This window comes from Dermacentor albipictus, chromosome 3, assembly GCF_038994185.2.
Source record: "Dermacentor albipictus isolate Rhodes 1998 colony chromosome 3, USDA_Dalb.pri_finalv2, whole genome shotgun sequence".
In the NCBI taxonomy this organism is placed as follows: Eukaryota; Metazoa; Arthropoda; class Arachnida; order Ixodida; family Ixodidae; genus Dermacentor; species Dermacentor albipictus.
The window spans coordinates 168,667,743-168,685,169 of record NC_091823.1 but is presented as its reverse complement, the minus strand read 5'-3'; positions in this window follow the sequence as shown (position 1 = coordinate 168,685,169).

The following is a 17,427-nucleotide window of genomic DNA, read 5'->3' as shown; positions in this document are numbered from 1 at the left end:
TAAAGCAAAAGTTGTTTTCGAAAATACTCATTTTACACAAACTTGGTATGCATCTCCCCGATGTAGTAACTTGAGATGATAGCATGAATCCGGCTGTCTACAATATTGGGGGCAAAAAAAGGCAAACCATTAGGAAACGGCTAAATATTAATTTGGGAAATCCTGTTAGGTAAATTCGGTTATATACCATTGTGTCGGCTAAGCGTATTTTTGTATGCGGGTGACAGCCTGCTCCCGCAGTATATTTCTCGGCCATTGCATTTGATTATATTTTGATTGTATCTTCATAAGAAGCCTGTCAAAAAGTTTATGATTCATATATAGAACAGTGTTCTTCGATTTCCCATTATTTCTTTTCTTGTCTGCCGCTGCTTCTTTTCTTCCTGAAACTGTCTCCTTGGCCTATTTCACTGTACTAAACGCCTGTAGCAGATGTTTTCAGTGAGTAGTGTGAAATTCAAGTCCACAAGAAATTACTACCGAAAAATCTTCTTGCAGTATGTGCATCAAACAGGCCTGCATGCGTTTATGAAAAGTTTTCTCTTTCTGTATTTTTTAATCCAAACAGCCTGAAAAAAAAAGAAGAAAGCCTAGAACGTGTACTTCAATAAGTCACCACACATACATTACCAGCCCAGGAGGGTATCCTTCCCAAGAAAAAGCGATAGCAGTGCATTCGCAGAATTATAAAAATATCAATTAAATTCTTCCTAGAAAACTATACGGCACATTTTTACTATGGGGAAGTTGTAGGGGATTGTCGAAAATTATAGTTCCACGCTCTTACATTTTGAGATGCCAATGTAATCGCAATAATGGTAATCAAATGATGGCTTCGATATACATCATTGTGAACTGGAAAACGTGGCTCACGGTCCACTCCACATGCGACGCGGTAATGCAGCGTACAGTGCACCTCTGCCACAGCCCTCGATAAATCGACCAGTCTCGCTCATGCTGCCGGAGCGAGAGCTCGTCACTCGGGAGCTGCGTAAGGCGTCACTCGGCATCAGGTCGTGGGAAGCGCCAAGCGGGATGGCGGCCAGTGAACGGAAATACAGTGAGCGTGAAGCCTTAGTCGTCGAATGAGACGGCCGCTCTAAAATCGCCACGCCCGCCGTTTGGCGCTGATCTAAAGTATTTGATGGGTGGAAGAAAAAGAATTGAAATAAATAAACGGACGCATAGCATGAAAAGCAAGTACAGTTGGGGAAAAAACAACAAACAAGAAGAATAGGCCTGACCTCTGATGCGTAACTCTAGTTGGATCTGATAATACTAAATTAGCAGCCAGGAATCTCCCGCCGCGGAGGTTCAAAGACTGCGGTGCTCTACCGCCGAGCACGAGGTCGTCGGTTCGATGCACGGTCACACTGGTGGCAGTTCTTTGATGGTAGAATGCAGGAACGCTAGTGAACCACGCAGTGGCGACATGCCAAGAATGATGATTATGTATGGGTTTTTTTTTTGGCGCAAGGGCCAGGTATGGCCAAAGAGCGCCATGTCTGTGCTAATGGGTTTGCAATGTACTTATGATTACTATGAAGTTGGTGTGACGTGGCTGTGAAGCGGCCTTAAAATATACGCACTAAAGTGCGTAAAATCTGTATAATAAAATTATGGCGATGACGTATGACCTGTACTATGAACATTTAGATGCATTTAAAAGAATGATACGAGAGGTAAAATATAGCATAATATAAGAAATGATAGAGCACTACTGCCTCCCTAGGGCCCTTGAAACACAAGGGCCTGGAGGCATGTGCTATGCAAAACAATTATCGCAGTGGCATCCTCTGGGGAGAGGAGGTGCTACGAATGCATGGGACTAATAACATGTAAGACTAAATCTCTGATAAAACCTAATACTGTGTCTGTATTAAAAAGTGGTTCTGGACCAAGAAGCATTGCAGGATGAAGAGGAATGTGCTGTCGGTATGCTAATGAAAAATGTCTCTTTCTCTCAGTTTCGGCTTCCCGACACTCCAGGAGGACGTGGAGTACGGTCAGCCTCTCCCCGCATCTACCACAAGCTGGAGGCTCACTTCCGGTGAGTAGAAAATTATGGGTGCCAAACATGTGTCCTATTCTGAGACGACAGAATAGGACATCTGTTCGGCGCGATTTTGTAGTAGAGGGCCAGAATCCTAACTGTGGTTTTATCAGGTGGACCTTATTATTCGTTTCCGCGTCCCACATGCGTTGCCAGTGGTCCCGCAATCTCCTTCGCAAGAAAGGCCTCAGATCTGTGACAGGCACCGCAGCGGTATGGTTAACAGTTTGCGATGCGATTGACGTGGCCATCTCGTCCGCCAGAACGTTACCCTCAATGCTCCTGTGGCCAGGCACCCAGCATATAATGATACGCTGGTTAGATATGTGCGCTTTACATAAGACGGTGTAGAGTTCACTAAGTACAGGATTTTTGTGTGTATAGACTGACATCAAGGCCTTCATGACGCTCAGGGAGTCTGTATAGATCGCTGCTTTTGGAAGTTTTGATTTTCTTATATGCTTCACTGCAGAGAGTAATGCGTAGGCTTCAGCCGTAAATATGCTTGTTTCCGGATGCAGTACGTCGGATTCCGAGAAGGATGGGCCGACGGCTGCATAGGACACCCCGGCATTTGACTTCGAACCGTCTGTGTAGAACTCTGCACAGGAATGCTTGTGCTGGAGTTCTAGGAAATGCATTCTGATTTCGGCCTCAGGAGCGTGCTTTGTAACTTGAATCAAAGATGTGTCGCATTGTATCAGCTGCCACTCCCAAGGAGGTAGCAGCTTGGCGGGATGCATTAGGCGAAGCTCGGGGAGTGGGACATGTATCTCATCACTAAGCTCCCTCACTCGAAGCGAGAAAGGCTTTCTTACAGAAGGACGATTATGGAATAGTGTAGTGCAGGTCATATCGTTAACAGTGTTAAAACATGGATGTTGATGATTAGAGTGTATTTTTAGGAAATATGTAAGGCTGATGTAAGTTCTCTGTAGATGGAGCGACCATTCATTTGATTCCGCGTATAAGCTTTCAATCGGGCTTGTTCTGAAAGCACCAGTGGCTAAGCGGATACCTAGATGGTGGATAGGATCTAGGATCTTTAGTGCGCTCGGAGCGGCAGAGTTATATACGACGGCACCATAGTCCAATCGTGATCGAATTAGGCTCTTATACACATTCATCAGACACTTCCTGTCGCTACTCCATGTTGAGTGGGATAGAACTTTAAGCAAGTTCATTGTCCTTAGACATTTTTCTTTAAGATATTTAATGTGCTGTATAAAAGTGAGCTTGGAGTCAAGTATAATACCTAAAAATTTCTGTTGTTTGTTGATAGGTATTTGATGTCCACTCAGTTGAACACAAGGATCTGGAACCAGGCCTCTCTTTCTAGTAAAAAGAACACAAGAGCTTTTGTGGGGGTTGATCTTAAATCCGTTTTCGTCAGCCCACTTGGAAACCTTTTTCAGGCCCTGCTGCACCTGCCTCTCGCATACTGCGAGGTTGCAGGATTTAAAGCCTATTTGTATAATGTCGACGTTTACGGAATAAAAAATGGCCGGTGGCAGTGAAGCACGTAGTGTGTTCACCTTAACAATAAAAAGAGTGCAGCTGAGCACACCTCCCTGGGGTACACCAGTTTCCTGCGTAAAAGGACGTGACAGTGCATTACCGACTTTTACTCGGAAGGTACGGCTGGACAAATAGCTTTTTATTAGGGCGAGCATATTGCCATGGATGCCCATTCCCGACAAGTCTCTCAAGATTCCGTAGCGCCACGTTGTGTCGTACGCCTTCTCCATATCGAGGAACACGGATAGGAAATATTGCTTATGTAGAAAGGCGTCGCGAATGTTTCCCTCAATGCGCACAAGGTGATCAATTGTGGACCGCCGTTCCCTGAAGCCACACTGAAAGGGATCAAGCATTTGCTTTAATTCCAGGAAATGTCGCCGATTAATCATTTTCTCTAACAGCTTACAAATGCAACGTGTGAGGGCTATCGGGCGGTAACTTGACGCCAACGAAGGATCTTTGCCTTGCTTCAGAATGGGAATCACAATCGCTTCTGTCCATGCAAGTGGAAGATATCCAGCAGCCCAAATAGTGTTAAAAAGTGCAAGTAAAGTCAGTTGTGTACCAGTGTGTAAGTTCTTAATTATGTCGTACATAATTCTGTCCGGTCCTGGTGCAGAGCTCTTGCATGTGGTCAAGGCAGCTCTTAGCTCGGCAATGCTAAAGGGACGGTTGTAAGGCTCGTTTTCTCGACCTTTTCTTGGTAATGGCTTACGTTCTTCTGTTTCTTTGTGTTTGAGAAAGGATTGTGTATAATTTGTTGGACTTGACATGCTCTCAAAATATTCCCCAAGTGAGTCGGCCTGGTCTTGCAGTGTATGTCCCTGTGTGTTTACCAGGGGGAGTGAATGTGTTTGCCGCCCTCTAATCCTATTTACTCTGTTCCAGGCTTTGGCCTCATCCCTAAACGAGTGAATACTTGATAAAAACTTGTGCCAGCTTTCTCTTCTGGCCTGTCGGCGGGTTCGCCTGCCTTGGGACTTTTTTTTTTAAAGTTCATAAGATTCTCTGCAGTGGGAGAAGCGCGTAGCAACCCCCACGCCTTGTTCTGATTCTTACGGGCGATCCTACATTCGCTGTTCCACCACGGCACACGTCGTTTGCATGCCAGACCACTCACTTCGGATATGCATTTAGATGTGACATCTATTATGAATGCTGTAAAGAACTCGACTGCAGCATCAATTCCTAACGAAGACAGGTCAGCCCATGAAATACTAGACAGAGATCGAAATTTCTCCCAATCAGCTGTCTCCACCTTCCATCTAGGAGCGTGTGGTGGATATTCATTTTCTTTCGGTGATCTTAGCAGTATAGGGAAGTGGTCGCTGCCGTAAGGGTTGTCGGTAACTTCCCATTCAAGTTCAGGCAGTACAGACGGGGAGACTATGCTGAGGTCTATGGAAGAATAGCTTCTCTTTGCGAGAGAGTAATATGTGTGTTCCTTCTTATTCAACAGACACGCACCAGAAGACAAAAGGAACTGTTCGACAAGACGTCCACGCGCATCTATACGAGGGTCGCCCCACAGGTAGTTATGTGCATTGAAATCGCCAAGAACAACATAGGGTTCTGGCAATTCATCTATAAAGGACTGAAATTCTTGCTTAGTTTGTAATGGGGGGTATATAAAGTGAGCAAATAGTGATCAGTTTGTTTAGCAGAAACTCGAACCGCCACTGCCTCAAGGGCCGTTCGTAGCTGTAAAGGTTGACATGCTATACTTTTATGAGCGAGAATCGCAACACCACCCGATGATGCGATGGCATCATCGCGATCTTTGCGAAACGTAACGTACGTAGGGAGAAAGTTTGGATGTTTGGATTTTAAGTGTGTTTCCTGTAAACACAGCACTTTTGGATTATGTTTGTGGATGAGTTCTTGCAAATCATCAAGGTTCCTAAAGAGACCTCTGACGTTCCATTGAATAATTTGTGTATCCATTTTGAAAGTAAATAAGTGCTGTGTGTATGGAAACAGAGGTGATACCTTAAGTTACAGAGCTCTTTCGAGGCCCTGTAACGGGGGTTCTGCTCTTTCGGGAGCATTCGAGGGAGCCTCGCCGCTCCTTAGGCGCTTGGTGCGCCTTGAGGATAGGTGTGGGGTCCATTGCCTCTTGTGAGGCGCCAGACACGTGCTCTTGCGAGCGAGAATTTGCCAGCGAGGGCCCTGCCTTGGAGGGCAAGACCCCTGCACCCACCAGCCCGGAGGTCGATGGGGCTCCCTGGGGAATTTGGCTGCGCCGGCTCTTGCCAGCGCTGGAAGGGGCCGCGGAGGTTGGGGCAGCCTCGGCTGCGCCCACCTTCGAGGTCGGTGGCCCCGTCTGGTGGATTGACGGAGCAGCGCTAGCTGCAACCGCCGCGGGGGCAGATGGCGTGACTGCCGACTCACTGGTTGTGGGTCGGACAACCGCCGGTGGCCGTTGTGTCGCTGCCCCCTGACGCGTCACATCGGCAAAACTTTTCTTGGGCAGGTATGAAACCCGCCTGCGTGCCTCTTTGAACGATATGTTCTCTTTTACTTTGATGGTTTCTATTTCTTTTTCCTTCTTCCAGGAGGGGCACGACCGCGAATACGCAGCTTGCTCCCCATCACAGTTTACACAGTGAAGAGCGTTCTCACAAGTTTCAGTGGTGTGTTCTTGGGCACTGCATTTAGCACAAGTTTGGCGACCTCGGCAGCTCTGCGAGCTGTGGCCGAAGCGCTGGCATTTGAAACAACGGAGTAGGTTTGGCACGTACGGCCTGACACGGAGCTTGATATACCCGGCCTCGATTGACCCGGGCAAGACACTTGAACCAAAGGTGATTATTAAGTGCTTCGTCTGGATCTCTTTACCTTCTCGCCTCATCTTAATTCTTCTGACATTAATCACATTTTGCTCACTGAAGCCCTCGAGGAGTTCCGCTTCAGTCAGCTCAAGCAGATCATCATCCGACGCGACACCACGGGTGGTGTTCATTGTACGGTGCGGCGTAACTGCTATGTGGGTCTCGCCAAATGATACTAGTTTCTGTATATTCTCATATTGTTTCAGATCGCGGAGCTCCAAGAGGAGGTCACCACTTCCCATTCTCGACACCTTGTAACCTGGACCAAAAACATCAGTCAAGGACTTTGAGACAAGGAATGGTGAAATGTTTCGAACTGCTTTGTTTGGCTTTTCGGAGTGGATAACGTGGAAGCGCGGGAAATTCTGGATTTGGTGTCCAAAAAACTTGAAGATATCTTCGGTGCGCCCTAGTTTCTGAGGGCGATCAACAAGGGAGGGGAAAGAAGTTTCCATGAAAATATGTGTATATTCGGCAACAGCGCCGACCGCCCACCACGGAGCCCAACGAGGGGACGCGGCAGAGCTTGCATACAAGTCTGCACGACGCCAGTCGTACGCCGTCACTATAACCGAATTTGGTGTACCCAAGCTTGGATAGCCACACAGGGTTAACCCTTGCCGCCAAGGAGAAAGGAGTAAATAGAAGAGAGAAGAAGACAGGAAAGATGTAAAGTGAGAGATAAAGACGAAGGTTTGAGAAGAGAGAGACAGGAAAAGGCGACTACCGATTTCCCCCGGGTGGGTCAGTCCGGGGGTGCCGTCTACGTGAAGCAGAGGCCAAAGAGGTGTATTGCCGCCGCCGAGGGGCCGTAAAGGTCCAAACACCCGGCATTGGCTCAACCCCCAGGATCCCCTTTTCCCCGGACACGGCTAAGCCACGCACGGCTACACGCGGGAGGGTCCAACCCCCATGTGCTCGGGTACGTGGTGTCGCAGCACACCAAACGCCTGCTGACGCAGACGCCTCTGCGGGGACATGCTAAGAACCCCAAATGGTGAAGATCGCTTAAAGGAGGGAAGTCAACCTGGACCGCGGGTACCAGCACTGTTGCCGCAGTACTCGCAAGGTACCGAGCTGCGGCGCCTCCTTGGGAAGTTAATCCCACCGATAAATTGATGGTGGGATGTCAACAGATACAAGTCGGGAGCACATAGTGCATTGTAACGCAACATGGGACAATGCTCTATGAATGTTGCTGTGTAGGATAGGTCTCTGTGTATTGATTGTGCAGAAAGTAGCCTAACTATGGCAAATGCGAGTCATCAAGGAATATTTCGTGCCTTCTTATTTCTGCTCAACCCTACAAAGCCCGAACCTGATCAGGAAACAGAATCTCGGCGCACTAAAAAAAAAAGAAAGAAAAAAACGTGTAGTTTGCGCTTGCGAGGATCTCGTACGAAGGTTCCAATAAAAAAGCTAATAAAAAGGCAATTACCTTAGCAACGAGGTAGTTAATTAAACTCTCAGAATTTCATATTTTCCACAACAATCCTAAGAGCTGGACAATCTTGCAGAGGTCGCTTCTCAAAAACAGTCGTCAGAAATATGCAAACAACAGCCATCCTCATAATAAGAGCACGACCGGCAACATCACTGGTCGCACGGTATCTAGAAGGCAACACAAAGCGTATTACACTACGATATCAAGTAGTGTGATTCGGTTACTCCACACAAGAATGTCAAACCAACCAGCGCACACCACCGGAATATAGACATCATTTAATAACCTACAGTGCCATTGCCAAACATTGCTATTTAGGACGCAGGCAATTTCCTTTGCCATATTCAAAATTGAACAGGGCTCAGGCAGTCTCACTGAGCTTATTGCAAACAGGTACAAATCCCACGCCATTCCACTTCAATAAAATGTATCCAGAGAGGGAGATTGACGGACTGCAAGGATTGCACTGACATCAATGGAATCAGATATATGCTGGCGGGATGTCCCGTGACTCTCCCCAACCTCGTTGAAGAACGGACACAGTGGGAAAAAACGATTCAACGGCCATTGTTTCTAGAGAAACTAAGGGACGTCAAGAGGGCCCATGATGTCACTGAAGCGCTTGGCCTGACAGTGCCAGTGCGGTAGCGGCCCACCTTGGCTTAAAAAGTCGAGCCTCTGGACCCCATTTCAATAAACCTTTTCACACGCACACCACCGGTGGGTCAGTGCATCCTATATGGCAGATTTTCATCAACCTAAAGAGCTAAAAATTGTGCAGAAATTGTCGAAGGTGATTGTCAACCTAAGCGAAGTTCACAATCTTCTCTACCAAATACTGCGCTTGTCTATGGGTCCTTTTTTTGCAAGTGAAAAAATTTCTGGGAGTTTACGTTCCAGAACCACGATCTGATCATGAGGCACGCCGCAGTGGAAGTCTCCGGATTGAGACCAGCCGAGATTCTTTAACGCGCACCTAAATCTAAGTACGCGAGGAATCTGGCATTGCGCATCCATTTAAATGCGGCTGCCATGGCCAGGATTGAAGCCGTGATGTCGAGCTTAGCAGGGCAACGCCATAGCCAGTGTAGTTGAAGCATCGTCATTTTGTGCGGCAGCTGCATGACGGCGCCTCGTAGTCCAACGCAGGCGTGGCAGCAATACGCGTGGTCCTGCGGGCACATCGTCACAAACGTGTGCTTCGCCCTCGTTGTTTATGGTTGCGTTCAACCGAACGAAATTGACAGGTCGTGCCCTTTGTGTCGCCGACCTAGACTTATCCCTAAAGTAGTGAGCGTGCTGTGTAAACAGGCTGATATTCAAAACGGTGCAATATTCTATACCCTATCAAAGCCCTGGCTTCTAGAGAGATGGAGGGGGACATCTGTTGCATTGTCGCTCAAAAACAGTCGTTGTATTACACTGTATGGAACTTGTTCTGATCACAAAATGGGAGCCATAAACCGCATAATTAAAAGAATAGTAAACAGTGTAACCTATGGAACTATGCTGCAGCAAGCTGACAAGGAGGAACAATACAATAGGCTTGGCATACTGGAAATGCGTGAACTATTTTATTACACTGTGGTCACACGTCATTACTATGCAAAGGATTTCAAAGTACCTGTCAAGAAAAACGTTGCCCTAAGAAAGACAGAAACATACATTAAGCCACGATGCTTTACACATTACGGGAAGAAAGTAAGGGGATATTACGTGCCACAGATATTTAATGAACTTGGAGAAGCGCTTGGAAATTTAAAAACTAAACGAAAAATGACTAAATCAATAAGGAAATGGTGCTCATCATTGCAGATAAATCACTGATAGCCTCTTGCATGTGGAAGGTTGCTTTCCTAGATTTGCTCCTTGGATATTCTGTGAGTTGTCGTATGGCTCATTGTCAAGCTATTATGATGTCCTTTATTTATTCTTTACTTAGTTTTAATTTTGGCTCGAGTTGTAGTCATTATGTCTCTATAGTTTTGTATAATATGGTTAGTCTGTACTAGTATGCCTTACTTCATTGTTTTGTGGTACACGTTCGATGATTCACTGTGCTGCCTGAACAACCAACAAGCACGCTGTGCTTAGGTTGGACAGGAAATGAAAACCTATGTACCAAATGAAGATGAATAAAATTTTTGATTTGATTTGATTTGATTTTATAAGTTGCAAGTATTGTTGCATTACGACAGAACGTTCGTGCCGAACCTCTCAAAGCGCTATATAGCACGAAGAGAGGAATGGTAGATTTTTTGTAATCTTTTGCCATGTATGCGTCTGTGGCCTAGCGGGCTGCTGCATTGGGGGACGAAGCACGCAATCGCACCATTGGACATGTCAATTTTTACAGTGAAAGCATTTTTTTGTCTACTTTCCAGGGATTTGGCCTAGCAGGTCAGTACTCCGTTTTTCGATGAGGAAATTGGATAGCGTGATAAACAAAAGTGAGTCCACACCGGAGAATTTGTAGTCAAAGATGGTCTCTTATTGGACCGATCCTTACACAGTGTCAGAGATTGGCTTTAGAAAGGACTTTGATGTAGTTTGTAACACGAGCCAATCCTGGACGCAGCGCTATCCTGATAATTCTATCACTGTGCGCATGCTCAGGCACAGCGTGTTGACCTAGCTTCTTTGCTTGTCTCTCCGAGGTGGGCGCATCGGTGTCTGGCTTGGCAGATGTAGTCAGGGGTTAGCATAAACAATTACATAAGTTGAGAATCGATATATATATATATATATATATATATATATATATATATATATATATATATATATATATATATATATATATATCTGTGTGTGTGTGTGTGTGTTTGCGTGGAAACCACTGAAGACGGTTGTGAAGGCAAGTGAACCTTATGTGCTGTTTCGTAATGTGTAATATGCTTCTCACTGTGTTGAATGAACACGTGCCCATGCCATGCGCAGAGGAGAAATGCAATGAAATCTTCACTTTGATAAAGCGCTTGTGAAACAATGCTGCAGGTTCATGATCATCCTGGCAGTGATGAAAGCGATGTTAATCAGTAATAGAGTATCTTGCGGTGTACAGCTAGAGAGCGGCAACCATTCACACGCCATTCTCAGACCTTGGACAAACATGCATCACCCTTCGCGCGACGTCCATAGCAGTCAGGATGTTTTCGTAGCGCTCCCGTGCTTCGATAATCACTGTCGGGGTCACCAGAGCAACGACTGTCATGGGCGTCCAGAGGAAACGAGTGCCATACAAAGCGATTACAGTCTTCGTTCCTCGACGCGCGCAAAGCGACTCGCGTGCTGGCGGCACAGACGATCTGCCCAGTGCACGCTGGGAGCAACGATATTGCGCAACGGGGTCTGTCCTCGCCGCATCCGCTACGTAGCGAAAGCCTGGACGCCGGTGTATGCCGGTCAGGTAACGAGAAAAAGATGGTGCGTAGTGCAAGGGCTGTGCGGCCGTCAAATTGCCCGCGCGTGGTTTCTTGTTTGGGCGCCGCGATGCCAGGCGACCCCAAGGTGACGTCTCACCCGGTCGGCCGCCGAACTGCAGTGCCGGTGCACGCGAGCGTTGGCGAAGGTGAGGGTGAAGGCCGGAGCTGTTCTGAGCGGGACGGACGAGGGTGGCGGGACTTTTCCTCTGGTGCTCTCTTTTAGCCATTGCGTTGTCATTTCTGTTATACGTTAGTGTTGTGTACGCTGCATCGTTTCATTGCCGAATAGGCAGATATTTGAAGGCGACGAAACACGAAAACGTCAATTTACTTTCAAATATATCGAGCTTATGTGAATACATTTCCAGTGGTATTAGAATTGCCACTCGGTACATAATTAAATCGCAAAAGAGACGAGTCAACGATATAAATATTACCTAAATTGTAACCTTACATGTGTTTTTGTGAAATCATGACTGGAATTTTTCGCTTTCATGTATGTCTTAATGGCCGCCTTTACTAGCGTACATGTTTTGAGGACGTTTGGAGTATGTTATTGTCTTTAAGTTGAAGCCTCAAATGAGAGAAGCACGATGGCGGAAACGATTTCCTCGATCTATATAGCAAAGAAAATCAGTCTGCTGAAGCCACTGGAATTTTTAAGAATCAAAAAGGTGCTGTTGTTAGAGATAATAATTAAGAAATTCTATTATTCTAACTAACGACACGGTAGTTTCTTCTACTGGAGCTTGGCGCGTGAACACTAGACAAAGTGGTCGCCGTGGCTTCGAAGACGCTGAAGACATCGCTGAAGACAGCTACAAGGATAAAGAAGGGCGTTACAAATGAAATTCTCCAGAAGAGAAACTTACAGTGAATTTCGTTCATACGAACTACTGAATCACTGCTTGCGTGGGAAAACGCAAAGTGCCAGTGATAGTGCGATTTCACAAAGGCCCAACAGGGAATAACCTCAGCGCCCACCCTGGACACCAAATTTAATAAGAACTGAACTAGCCACCGATGACCTCTGAATGGCCAAAATATATTATTTTCTGGTGAACAGTCTGTTGTTATCTCAGCCCCTGAGAAAGCCGACGCTACTCTGGGGCTCAGAAAAAGTCTAGGATGAACATATTTTGAATTCAAGAGCGTTCTGTTGCGATCATTTGAGTGCGTATTCCACTTAAACAGTTTGCCTTAATGAGTGCATTTTTAAAAATGTGTTGTGTTTACCAATAGCTTTATTAGTTCGTTTTGTAATATATATGGGCAGCACCAGATTTGTTCCTGAATATCGCACTTTTGTAAGCAATAGTAATAAGCGGAGGCTATATAAATCTAATGAAGACAGTCAAGATATATCCTAATACTGTTATCATTGTTATATGAAAATAGTATACGTCTTGTTTTCGCTCAGCACTCACGCGAAGGCTGGCGTATGTATACAAAGCTATGGTAACTCAGCGCTGCCGGGCTTTCTCTAAATGCAAACTTGCCACTTTTAAATACCTGTTTCTAAATAAAAAGATACTACAATGGCACATTATATCCTAATTCTCGAACGTCGCGTATTGTAAACAGCGGCAACGCAGAAGGAAGCGAATCAACGCTACACTGACAGTGTTATCCATTGGGAACGGTAGGTGTCCCACTGACAGGATGTTTACATAACTATATGTATACATTACGTTCAAAGAAGAGTGACAGATTTGTTTAGTTGGTATTCCAATAACTTCGTTGTAAGCGAATGCATTGGGAATTACTAAAAGAGTACAAAGAGGAAAGGACGACGAGCGCAACAATTTTAGGATGGACACAAAAATGCTCTCAGTGCAAATGATATACCTACATCAACAGGCGTTTATAATATAAGGAAAGGCATTACACATTCAGCGAAGCAATGCCCTGCGCCCTACTTTCCGCGCCTTTTCTCTGTGTTAAAATCAGCCACGGATCATGTAAGGACGCATCGTGACAGGAGTGTTCGTTGCTTTTGTAAATGTGGTTTCTTTAAAATGTAATAATAACACACGACAACAAAGATTTGAGATGGCACGTAATAAAACCTCACATAAACTCACACGCCATTACATGATCGTGTGAGTGATTTCGCTCATTGGATAAATCAAACTGCATGGGTGTTTTCGCATTCCGATGGGGGGTGAAATGCGAAAACACCCGTGCACTTAGATTGAGGTGCACGTTAAACAATCACCTGGTGATCCGAATTATTTCGGAGACCCCCACTACGGCATTGCTCAAGATCAGATCGTAGTTTTGGCAAGTAAAATAACTTAATTGAATTGAAGAACAAAGAACGTTTGTGTGCAAAAGAAGATAATTTGCTTCTGTTAATTCTTTTCAAAAGTTAACCAGATAAATCTAGAACTTTGCAAGAATATCTCCCCGGTTTCTTTCTATAAAAGTGGCACCCAATTTTTACCATCCGAATTTCAAAGCATATAAAACCCAGAAAAGAAGGACTCTAAATATAGTTCTTTTGTGATAACTTGCTTGTAGTACTATATACGCTATACGCCTCCTAACCATTTACTTTTTTCTTCTGAGGGACAAGATCTGTAACCTTGTGTGGACTTTATTTTCTTTAGTACACATGGTGAATGATGTCCATAAATAGCGCAATTAAATAAAGTGAGGCTGCCTTTCTGTCAGCTATTCTGTCGCCCCTCTATACGCTATCATTTAGTGTTGTTTAAATAGGTGATTCTTATTTACCAACGTAAATGGTATTACCAATGCATCGATTCACAAGAAACATAAAAAACACAGAGCTTCTACAAAGCGCTGTGCTGAAAACTTGCCGATTTTTGCTTGCCAAGAATAAAATAAGTAAATGAAAGAAGCAAACTTTTAAAAACATTCTTCTAAAGAGCTTAACTTATACTCCTTTTCGCCTCGCAATAAATACGCGCAGAAAAAGGTGTAAAAAATAATGCTAACTTTTTACAGGAAGAGGAAACAACTTGACAAAATAAAGTTTAGTTTTGGTTTAGTGAGGTGTGGCTACATGGCAATGCCTTAGAGCCAACCCTTCGGCTCTTTCAACGGTGGAAGTTGAACCTCCGGGCTCGTATCTGAAAGTATTGCTTCCCACGCTTCAGGTGAGGGAGCGACTTGGAGATATGGTGAAGGGGAGGGGGGTAGTCTTCCTTGCAGTCCCCAGCGAACATGATCTAAAGAGGCTATGGACCAACGTAATGAGCAGTGTGGGTCTATCAATCAGGGTAAAAGTGTGTGTGCACTTGAGGGTTGGGATGGGAGTGCGTTTGGTGTCGGCACCAGGCGACTTCTTGTCACTTGGTCAGCATTCGATGAGGTCGGAAACAAACCAAATGAGATTATGTAAGGGCCAGTTAAAAAAAAAACATTCGAATCCCGTTTATCCGAGTCTTACGGGACTGCAAATTTAAATCTGAAGTTCTTCGATACGCCTAATTTTACAAACGCTCGGAAAATGAACGTTTTCAAACGCTTCTTCCGACACTCTTAAACATTTCTATTTTAACCTCGATAGACATCGCTCTGTAACTGATTAGCGACGCCGTGGTGAGCGAAAAAAGCAGACTCATAAATACCGAGGCCTGTCATAGCAGAAAAACAAGTGGGAACTGATGGCATCACGGGTGCTATGGGAGCGCCCACCATTAAATGTCTAAGACAAATATAGAAGAGCTTTATGCGTAGGGAAGCAGTAGCACCACGTGCTGAATTTGTGGTGCTCTTAAGCTTTATGAAAGCGCTGCACGAATTAATCAACTAATTGAATAATAATTTAATCAATAGATGCTGCAGTCTCAGTGAGGCTATTGCAGGAGTGGGATGAACCAAAAACATACAGCATTTATAAACAAGCTTGCGTGAATTGTTTCAGTGGTAGTGAACGGATGTTGCCCGGTAATTAATTCCAGACTTCAATTGTTGATGAAAAAGAACTGGGTTTAAAGGAATCAACGCGGGCAAAAAAGGTTGAGATATTTATAGCATGGTGACTCCTCGTACGTGAAGGTTTGGAACAAGTCAAGTAGTTATCTAGACAGGAGATGCGAGGAGAACTGATTAACATGTGACGGAATTTTAGGCATTCAAGTTGGCGACGCTCTCCAAGAGGAGTGAGACCAAGTAGGGGAAGACAGTTGGGTGGCTAAAAGTCCTTGTCATACCTCCTACAAACAAAACGCACTGCCTTTTTTTGCACCAATTCTAGTTTTTTTGGCGTCACAGTGTTTGTATGAGTTCCATACAACGCAGCCACATTCGAGGAAGGGGTGAATGAAGGTTTTATATGTAAGACGTTTAGTTTCTTGAGGAGCGAGACGCAGCGCACGATGTAAGTAACCTAGTCTTTTAAGGGCCTTGTGACAGGAGGCATCAATGTGTTTCGACTATGACAAATAGTGTATTAGTAGGATACCTAAATATTTGAATTCGGAGACCCCATTTGAAGTAATAATACTAAAGGCATAGGCAAAGAAGGAAGGGGGTGACAGTCGTGTATAGGACATGGAGACAGATTTGGAAAAGTTGATATTTATTTGCCATGCTTTGGACCAGTTACAGAAGTCAGCAAAACAATTGTTAATTACAACATTAGCTGTATGATATATAACGTAATCATGTGCAAAAAGGCGTATCTTAACTGAGGTGTGTAGGGGGAGATCATTAATATAAAGCAGGAATAAAAGAGGACCAGTATTGAGCTTTGGGGAACCCCTCATGAAACAGGCATCAATGGTGAGTTAGTAGAGTTGAAACATACACATTGCGAATGCTGGAAAAGAAAGTCATATCCAGCCAACCAAAGATGCATTTTTTAGTGTAATGAACAGCTTGTGCATACCTTTATGGTGTGAGACAGTGTCGAAGGCCCTTGAAAAGTATATAAAAGCAGCATCAATCTGGTCAACCATGTCTAAAGAGCTGCTGATGTCATGAATGAATTCTGTCATTTATGTTATAGTGCTAAGGCCACGTCTAAATCTATGCTGGAAAGTGCATAAAGCTTCGTTACTTTCAAGAAATTCCATAATATGTTTAAAGATAATGTGTACGGGTAATTTACATGAGTGTGCTGTCAAGGAGATTGGTCTGAGGTTATATAACAATTCAACGTTACCCGACTTAACTTCATCGAAGCGGCATCCTTCCGGGTTCCAACTAAGCTCGTTTTCTTCTATCATAACAATGTACTTTTCTTCTTATCATTTCTTAGCCAGCGCAATCGAATTAAGTAATAGTGGAATCAAGCGATATTCAAATATCGGGAGTCGACTGTAATAGCAACGAGGCGTAAAGCTAAGCTTCACCAAACACAAATATTTTCTGTTGAGAGTATCTTTACTTTATTTCCGCAGATGCTCCTTCTACAACCGAATTGAATGAAGACAGGTATCGTGCTGTATGGAAAAATCAAAGGTTTGTTTTGTGTTGTTATTCTTGTTTACAATGCACGTCTAGTGCAGTTCGCAAGGTCTCAGCGGTGAGAGGCTTTTCTAGCATTGTAGCTCATAGTGATAGCTGTCGACCACAAATAATTATAAGGTCATAACACAAGATATTTTGGCCCGACTCACGAAAAAATTATTGAATATTGGCGTGAAGACGAGAACACTGATGGACTTCTTAGTCTACCTGCATTCTTATTAGCCGTTAAATTACTTGGGAATAGTCTGAAATGTGTTTTTATGCTTTTCTTCCTCGAATAACAATATCCTGCTGTATTTTCTTATATAGGACTGCGACTATCAAATATATTGATCACGCACGGGCGCACTTCGACCTACTATCACGTGTAATCGTGGCAAACTCATTGTGTTCTTGGCGCACTGGTTTTTTCTTTAATGCTGCCGACCGGTGTGCTGGAAGAGAAAAATAAAAGAAATAAATTGTGATGCCAGTAGCATGTGTTCCAACGTATATTTATTCACTCTAATACTCAGGGAACATTCCCTTAATATCTCCATGAGTTAACTAATTCGGTTGCTAATTCACATCTCTATGAGCTGATAATTTTAATTCGTCCATTTTCTTTTGATTGTTCAGGAATCTTTTCTTAACTGGCATCGACCGAGTCACGATCGATCTTCCAGAGTAGGTTTCGCTATTTTGTCGGGGTCCAAACTAACAACCATTACT